Genomic DNA, 9,869 nt, shown 5'->3' with positions numbered 1-9,869 from the left:
AAATCTATACCAGAGTCCCCTGGCTGTGGTTACATAATAAAGCATGGATTAGTAGTGATTACCTTTTAGTGGATGGATTGATTAAATGATCATTTATTCATCCATTCACTCACTCATCATGACCACCAGCTTGCCCTCCACAGTTGCTAATGTCTAGCCATTCCTTATCTATTGGCCAGGAATGCAAATGGAATCAGTTCTTTCTTTTGGGGCTGAGGTAATAGTGGAATGCTCCCTTACAGGAAGGCTACCCGGGACTTCACAGGCCCTGTGCCAATGACTTCCTTGAAACCAGGAATATTGATTTGCAGAAAAGCTGTCAGTCCAGTCTTGATTCTGATATCTTTCTACAATATGGCTTCAGACACTTAAATAGGAAATGTGTGTGAAGCAGGTACCTATAATTAGGCTCCTGAATTCTGCAACTCCAGGTCACTCTGGGAGCATATGTCACCTCCTCACTCTACTTCTTAGTTTTTCTCTGAAGTTAGATTAATTCCTAGATAGTGGGACCAGATTTGAACTGGACATGTTTATAGATACAGCATATGTCCAAGGAGGCAGGCTTCTCAGTGAATTTACTGACTGGCTTACTGATAAGGATGCATAAACCTATTGGTGGTACTCAATATGACTGGGAGAAAACAATATATGAAACTTGCAGGTGGCATTTTATATTTGGAATGATCAGGCACTAAGAGAAAGTGCTCTTTCAACCAGGAGAGAAGGCTTAAATAGAGTGTGACATGTTGCTTAGAAGCAAAATCCAGAGCTTTAAGACACTGGTTTTTACAGAAATACAGAACAAATATAAGGCTGTCATATAGCAACAAAAGTATACCTTATGTATTCAGAAGTCTGACTTTGTTAATCTTGGGCCAAGGAAACACATCCAGCACCAACGGTAAGTGAACCTCTGGAAATAGTGGTCTGAAATCTTCATCCTTAGTTTCTCAGTTCTGTTCTTTTTTGTTTTGTTTTTGTAGTTTAAAGTTGTACCCTGAATGAACACGGTTTTGTTTTTATAAACCATTTATGTTTATAAGTCATAACCTTCTTAAAAAGCCAAGTTATCTGGTTTCTGAAGTCTGCAGATTTGAAATAGCAAACTAGAAAGAGTGGGTGTATCGTAGGAAAGGAATGCACTCACATCTAATAGCAATAAAAATTGACATCCATCTCAGAGTGGTATCAGTAAGATGAAGAAATAGGAAGCTCCAGACTTTATAACCTCAAGACACTAACTTAACAACAATATATGGTCCAAAAAGCCTTTATGAAAACTCCAGCAAGCACTTAAGAAATTGTAGTGCCCTGGAGAGGTACAAATCCAAGAACAGCTGCATTTACAGGGGTAAGAAAAGCCATTGCAGTTCACCTAAGATATCCCTTTCCTCAAGCCAGCCTCAGGTGATCAGGAGAAAATGCCTCTCCTTTGGAGGGAAAAAGAAAAATGGAATGTTTGTCCACTGTTCTGCCTTTTTGGGGGCTGCCTGAGGGATTGGTTTCTGTCTCACATGACTTGGAGCACTGATGAGGAACCAACATATTTTGGATGAAAACAAAGGATCACTCAGTGGCTTGTTGCAGTACAGAGAACCTGCAGTACTGCAGATAGATACCAAAGTGAGGAAAAGATTATCAGCCCCTGCAATAGAAACAGGCAAAACTCTTCAATTGGGAAATTCCAAACTCGAGCCCAGAGAAGACACATTCCTGGAAAGATTTGACAGGCCCCAGAATCTCTAGCTGGGCTGATTGGGAAAGATCTTTTCCTGTATGGTGCCAGTCTGTAAAGATTGGGAGAGGCCTGACTTTTTTCAAATGCCCAAATTCCACCAAAAAATAAAAAGGCAATATTGCTCAACCACAGGAACAAACTACTGCAGAAACCAGCCCTAAAGAAACAGATCTGTGAGTTACCTAACAAAGAATTCAAAGTAATAAAGAGGCTCAATGAGCTACAAGACACAGAAAAATAACTAGGCTGGGCAAAGTTTACAGATTACAGACTACAGGCCTGTAATTTGTAATTACAGATTACAAGCCTGTAATCCCAGCAGTTTGGGATGCTGAGGTGGGAGGATTATTTGAGCCCAGGAGTTTGAGACCAGCCTGGGCAACATAGTGAGACCCTGTCTCTATGACAAAAAAAAAAAAAAAAAACTGATGAAATCAGGAAAACAATATATGAATAAAATAATATCAGAAAGAGAAACTAAGAACCAAAATTTGGAGCTGGAGAGCACAATAATTGAATAGAAACAACTCACTAGAGTGGTTCAACATTAGACTTGATCACACAGAAGAAAGAATCGGCAAACTTGAAGACCAGTTATTTGAAATTATGAAATCAGAAGAGCAAAAAGAAAATTAAGAAAAGTGAAGAAAATCTAGAGGACTTACAGGATACTATCAAGTGGGTCAATATATGCCTTATGGCATATATTGAAGGAGAAGAGAGGCAGAGCAAGGTGCAAAGAGCTTATTTGAAGAAATAATGGCCAAAAACATCCCAGATCTGAGGAGGGAAATGCACATCCAAATTCAAGAAGCTCAGAGGACTCCAATTTGGATGAACCCAAAGAGGACCACACAGAGACACGTTATAATCAAACCATCAAAAGTCAAAGACAAAGAATACTGAAAGCTGCAAAGAAAAAGCTACTTATCACAACAAGGGAGTTCCCAGAAGACTATCGGTGGCTTCTCAGCAGAAACATTACAGGCCAGAAGGGAGTGCTTGATATATTCAAAGTGCTGAAAGGGGAAAGAAAAAAAAAAAAACCTGTCGGTCCGGCATGGTGGCTCACGCCTGTAATCCCAGCACTTTTGGGAGGCCGAGGTGGGTGGATCACGAGGTCAGGAGATCGAGACCATCCTGGCTAACATGGTGAAACCCCGTCTTTACTAAAAATACAAAAAATTAGCCAGGTGCAGTGGTGGGCGCCTGTAGTCCCAGCTACTTGGGAGGCTGAGGCAGGAGAATGGCGTGAACCCGGGAGGCGGAGGTAGCAGTGAGCCAAGATTGCGCCACTGCAGTCCAGCCTGGGCGAAAGAGCGAGACTCCGTCTCAAAAAAAAAACAAAAAAACTGTCGACCAAGAATACTATCTCTTGCAAACCTGTGCTTCAAAAATTAAGGAGAAGCTGGGCATGGTGGCTCAGTTCTGTGACCCCAGCATTTTGGGAGGCCGAGGTGGGCAGATCACCTGAGGTCAGGAGTTCAAGACCAGCCTGGACAACGTGGTGAAACCCTGTCTCTATTAAAAACACAAAAATTAGCTGGGCGTGGTGGCAGGCACCTGTAATCCCAGATACTTGGGAGGCTGAGGCAGGAGAATTGCTTGAACCCAGGGAGGCAGAGGTTGCAGTGAGCTGAGATTGCACAACTGCACTTCAGCCTGCGTGACAATAGCAAAACTCCATCTCAAGAAAAAAAAAAAAAAAGAGAAAGAAAGAGCTTCCCAGATAAACAACAATAAAAAACCTCATCACTCCTGGACCTGCCTTACAACTAATGCTGAAGGGAATCCTTAAGTTGAAATGAAAACATGCTAGTCAACAACACAAAAGTACACAAAAATAAAAAGCTCTCTGGCAAAGGTGAATATATAGCCATATACATAATACTGTGATGGGTGGTACATAAATCATTTTTAATTGTGGTATAGGATTTAAAGATAAAAGCTGGCCAAGTGTGATGGCTCACACCTGTAATCTCAGCACTTTCGGAGGCCAAGGCAGGAGAATTGCTTGGGCTTAGGTGTTTGAGACTAGCCTGGGCAACATAAAGAGACAACATCTCTTAAAAAAAAAACAATTAGCTGGGCATAGTGGCACACACCTGTGGTCTCCGGTACATGGGAGTCTGATGTGGGAGGATTGCTTGAGCCTGGAAAGTTGAGACTGCAGTGAGCAATGATCATGTCACTGCACTCTAACCTGGGTGACAGAACGAGACCCTTTCTCATAAATAGATAAATAAAATGTACATAAAAATGTAAATATAGAAATAATAAAATGTATAAAATAAAATTATAAATATCAATAAATGTAAGTATAAATAAATAATAAAAATTAAAAATAGGCTTGGCACGGCGGCTTATACTGTAATCCAGCACTTTGGGAGGCTGAGGCAGGCGGATCGCTTGATTCCAGAAGTTCGAGACCAACCTAGGCAATGTGGTAAAACCCTGTCTCTACTAGAAATAACTAAAATTAGCCAAGTATAGTGGTATGTGCCTGTAGTCCCAGCTACCTGGGAGGCTGAGGCGGGAGGATCACCTGAGCCTGGGAGATCAAGGCTGAAGTGAGCTGTGTTCACGCCACTGCATTCTAGCCTGGGCCACAGGGTGAGACCCTGTCTCAAAAATAAAAATACTAAAAAAAAACTATTACCATAAAACCATGCTAATGGATACAAAATATCCAAAAGATGTAATTCATGAGATAAATAACAAAAAGCAGGGGTAGGGGAAGATGAAGTAGAGTTTTTGTATATGATTGACATTATCATCTTAAAAGAGGTTGTTATAACTATTTTTATGATTTTTATGCAATTTCCTCTGGTAACTACAAAGAAAATACCAACAAAAAAAAGAAAATAATGTCATTACAAAAAAAAAAAAATCAGTGAAATACAAAAGAAGGCAGCAAGAGAGGAAAAGAAGAATAAAACTGCAACACAGAGAAAAAAACAAAATGGCAGTGATAAGTCCTTCCCTATCAGTAATTATTTTAAATGTAAATGGATTAAACCCATCAATCAAAAGATACCAAGTGGCTGAATGGATAAAAAACAAAAATAAGATCCAACGTATATCTTGTCTTCAAGAGACTCACTTTAGATGTTAGGACACACATAGGGTGAAAGAGCATAGAGAAAGATAATGCCATGTAAATGGTAACCAAAAAAGAACAGGAGTAGTCATACTTGTATCAGACAAAATAGACTTTAAGTCAAAAACTGTCATGAGAGACAAAGAACAACATGATGATAAAAAGACCAATTCACCAGGAAGATACAACAATTATATATGTACTTAACATCAGAACATCCACATATATGAGGCAAATATTGACAGAACTGAAGGTATACAATTATAGTAGGAGATTTTAATACCCAACTTTCAATAATGGATAGAAGAACCAGACAAAAGGTTAGTAAGGAAACAGAAGACTTGAACAACACGATACACCAATTAGAACCTAAAAGACAAGTACATAACACTCCACTCAACAGCAGCAGAATGCACGTTCTTTTCAAGTGCACATGGAACATTTTCCAGGATAGATCATGTTAGGTCACAAAACAAGTCCTAACAAATTTAAGAAGATTCAAATCATACCAACCGTCTTTTTTTTTTTTTTTTTTGACCATAATAGAATGATACTAGAAATAGCAGAAGAAAAACTAGAAAATTCACAAATAGGTGGAAGTCAACACAACTCTTGAACAACCAATGGATCAAACAGGAAATCACAAGGAAAATTTGAAAATATCTTCAGTGAAAATGAAAACAACATACCAAAACTTATGGGTTGCAACAAAAGCAGTACTATGAGCAAACTGTATAGGGGTAAATGCCTACATTAAAAATAAGAAAGATCTCAAATCAACAACCTAACCTTTTATACTTCAAAGAACTACAAAAAGAACAAACTAAACCCAAAGTAAGCAAAAGGAAGCACATAATTAGATTAGAATAGAAATAAACAAAATAAGACTATAAAAACAATGGGGAAAAAAGTCAACAAAAATAAGAGCTAACAGCCCTTCCCTAGACTAACTGGTAGAGAAGAGAGAAGAATCAAATAACAAAATCAGAAATGAAAGAGGAAACATTAAAACTGATGCCACAGGCCAGGTGTGGTGGCTCACGCCTGTAATCCCAGCCTGGGAAACAAAGCAACGCCTTGTCTCTACAAAAACAAACAAACTGATGCCATCGAAGTAAAAAGGATCTTAAGAGTAAGAGTCTACTATGAACAATTATATGCCAACAAATTGGATAACTTCAAAGAAATAGAAAAACTCCTAGAAACATACAACCTACAAAGACTGAATCATGAAATTTAAAAAATCTGAACAGAACTATAACTAGTAAGATTGACTCAATAATAATAATAATAAACTCCCAAGAAAAGCCCCAGGCCTGATGACTTGACTGGAAAATTCTACCGAACATTTATTTTTATTTTTTATATATTTTTAGACAGAGTCTCGCTCTCTCACCCAGGCTGGAGTGCAGTGGTGCAATCTCGGCTCACTCTAGTCTCCACCTCCCGGGTTCAAGCGAATCTCCTGCCTTGGTCTCCCGAGTAGCTGGGATTACATGCGCTCGCCACCACGCCTGGCTAATTTTTGTATTTTTCATAGAGACCAGGTTTCACCATATTGGCCAGGATGATTTCGAACTCATGACCTCAGATGATCTGCCTGCCTTGGCTTCCCAAAGTGCTGGGATTATAGGCATGAGCCACCATACCTGGCCTTACCAAACATTTAAAGAAGAATGAACACTAATCCTTCTCAAACTCTTCCAAAAAAAATTGAAGATGAAGGAACACTTCTGAACTCATTTTATGAGGCCAGCATTACCCTGATACCAAAACCAGACAAAAATAATAGAACTACAGACCAATACCCATGATGAATACAGATGCAAAATTCCTCAATAAAATACTACCAAACTGAGTCCGATAGCCTATTAAAAGATTTATATGGCAAGTGCAATGGTTCATGCCTGTTGAATTCCAACACTTTGGGAGGGTGAGGTGGGAGAATCACTTGAGCCCAGGAGTTTGAGACCAGCCTGGGCAACAACATGGTGAGATTTTGTCTCTACAAAAAAATTTAAACATTAGCTAGGCATGGTAGTGTACACCTGTAATCCCAGCTACTTGGGAGGTTCAGGTGGGTGGATTGCCTGATCCTGGGAGGTCAAGGCTGCAGTGAGCTGTGATTGTGCCACCACACTCCAGCCTGGGTGACCAAGCAAGACTCTGTCCCAGAAAAAAAGAGAAAGGATTATACACCATGACCAAGTGAGATTTATTTCTGGAATGATTCAACATGCAAAATCAATCAACATAATACATCACATCAACAAAATGAAGAACAGAAATCACATGATCATTTTAATTGATGCAGAAAAGGTGTTTGACAAAATTCAACACCTTTTCATGATAAGAACACTCAGCAAACTAGGAATAGAAGGAAATTACCCTAATATAATAAAGGCTATATATGGAAGGCCCACAGGTAACATCATATTCAATGGTACAAAACTAAAAGCTTGTCGGGCGTGGTGGCTCATGCCTGTAATCCCAGCACTTTGGGAGGCCAAGGCGGGTGGATCACGAGGTCAGGAGATCAAGACCATCCTGGTCTCGTCTCTACTAAAAATATAAAAAGTTAGCTGGGCGTGGTGGTGGGCACCTGTAGTCCCAGCTACTCGGGAGGCTGAGGCAGGAGAACGGCATGAACCCGGGAGGCGGAGGTTGTAGTGAGCCGACATCACACCACTGCACTCCAGCCTGCGCGACAAAGCGAGACTCCGTCTCAAAAAAAAAAAACTAAAAGCTTTTCCTCTAAGATCAGAAACAAGGCAAAGATGCCTTCTCTTACCACTTCTATTTAAGTACTGGAAGTCCTAGTCAGAGCAATTAGGCAAGAAAAACAAATAAAAGACATCCAAATTGGAAAGCAAGAAATAAATTGGTCTCTGTTCACAGATGACATGTTTTGTTTGTTTGTTTGTTTTGAGACAAAGTCTTGCTCTGTCACCCAGGCTGGAGTGCAATGGTGTGAGCATAGCTCACTGTAACCTTGAACTCCTGGGCTCAAGTGACTCTCCTGCCTCAGCCTCCTGAATAGCAAGGACTACAGGTGCACACCACCACACCCAGCTAACTTTTAGTTTTTTTGTAGAGACAGTGTCCTGCTATGTTGCCCAGACTAAGTGCTGGGATTGCAGGCATGAGCCACTGTGCCCAGGCTGACATGATCTTACATGTAGAAAACCCTAAAGATTCCATTAAGAAAAAAACTGTTAGAAATGGTAAACAAATTCAGCAAAGTTGCAGGTACAAAATCAACATACTAAAATTAGTTGCATTTTTGTACACTAATGAACAACCTGAAAAAGAAATTATGAAAATCACATTTACAATAGCCTCCAGTAGAATAAAACACTTAGTAATAAACTTAACAAGGGCATGAAAGATTTCTACACTGAAAACTACAAAACATTGCTAAAAGAAATTAAGGAAGACACAAATAAACGGAAAGACATCCCATGTTTATGGATTGGAAGACTTGGTTTTAAAATGTCCATACTACCTAAAGCCGTCTACAGATGCACTGCAATCCTTATCAAAATCCCAATGACATTTTTCATGAAGATAGAAAAAAATCCAAAAATTGATATGGATGAAGCTTGAGGACATTATGCTAAGTGAAATTAGCCATGTACAAAAAGACAATACTGCATAATTCTACTTATATGAAGTATCTAAAGTAGTGGAACAGAAAGTAGAATGGTAGTTTCCAGGGGCTGGGGAGAGAGAAAAATTGTATAGAGTTTCAGGTTGGATGCGGTGGCTCACGCCTATAATCCCAGCACTTTGGGAGGCAGAGGTGGGTGGATCACTTGAGGTGGGGAGTTCGAGACCAGCCTGGCCAATGTGGAGAACCTCTTCTCTACTAAAAATACAAAAATTAGCTGGGCATGGGGTGTGGTGGCACGCACCTGTAATCCCACTAGTCAGTAGGCTGAGGCAGAGAATTGCTTGAACATGAGAGGTGGAGGTTGCAGTGAGCTGAGATTGTGCTGCTGCACTCCAGCTCAGGTAATGAAGGGAGACTGTCTCGAAAAAAAAAAATGCATATAGAGTTCCAGTTTTGCAAGACAGAAAGGTTCTAAAGAGCTGTTGCACAACTATATCTCTATCTATCTATCTATCTGTCTGTCTGTCTATCTATCTGTATGTATGTATTTTTTTTTTTTTTTGAGTTTGAGTCTTGCTCTGTTGCCCAGGCTGGAGTGCAGTAGTGGATCTCGGCTCACTGCAACCTCCACCTCCGGGGTTCAAGAGATTCTCCTGCCTCAGCCTCCTGAGTAGCTGAGACTACAGGTTTACACCATCATGCTGGGCTAATTTTTATATTTTTAATAGAGATGGGGTTTCACCGTGTTGGCCAGGCTGGTCTTAAACTTCTGACCTCAAGTGATCCACAAGCCTTGGCCTCCCAAAGTGCTGGGATTACAGGCATCAGCCACCATGCCTAGCCACAACGTGCATATAATTAACACAACTGTACTGTGCACTTTAAAAATGGTTATGAAGGTAAAGTTCATGCTATGTGTGTGTGTGTGTGTTTTTTTTTTTTCCTGAGACAGGGTCTTGCTCTGTCACTCAGGCTGGAGTACAGTGGCACCAGCACAGCTCACTGCAGCCTCAAACTCCTGGGCTCAAGCAATCCTCCCACCTCAGCCTCCTGGGTAGCTGGGACTACAGGTGTGCACCACCATACCTGGCTAATTCTTGTATTTTTTTGTAGAGATGAGGTCTTACATGTTGCCCAGGCTGGTCTCAAACTCCTGAGCTCAAGTGATCTGCCTGCCTTGGCCTCTCAAAGTGCTGGGATTACAGATGTGAGCCACCGTACCCAGCCTGTGTTTTTTAACCACGATTAAAAAAAAAAAAAAATTGAAAGCTGTCTGCACAAAACATGAGGGGACTGGCCCACAATGTGTTATAGACATTACAGTATGCTGTATAATAGTGGCTGTTCACAATGGTGTCCTGAGCCAGTGAAATGATCAAATATTCAGACTGTTTAACCAGGCAAGCATAATACAT

At 40.4% G+C, this 9,869-nt stretch overlaps 1 protein-coding gene across 3 annotated transcripts in view; it reads left to right on the top strand.

The window, feature by feature from the left end:
- Nucleotides 1-9,869, top strand: part of NOXRED1 (NADP dependent oxidoreductase domain containing 1) — a 34,525-nt gene that overhangs the window by 3,472 nt on the left and 21,184 nt on the right. The gene's annotated exons all lie outside the window — the stretch shown is intronic.

The sequence above is a fragment of the Pongo abelii genome, chromosome 15 (assembly GCF_028885655.2).
Source record: "Pongo abelii isolate AG06213 chromosome 15, NHGRI_mPonAbe1-v2.0_pri, whole genome shotgun sequence".
Taxonomy (NCBI): domain Eukaryota; kingdom Metazoa; phylum Chordata; class Mammalia; order Primates; family Hominidae; genus Pongo; species Pongo abelii.
The sequence above is the reverse complement of the archived record's forward strand: the minus strand, read 5'-3'. Positions and strand labels throughout refer to the sequence as shown.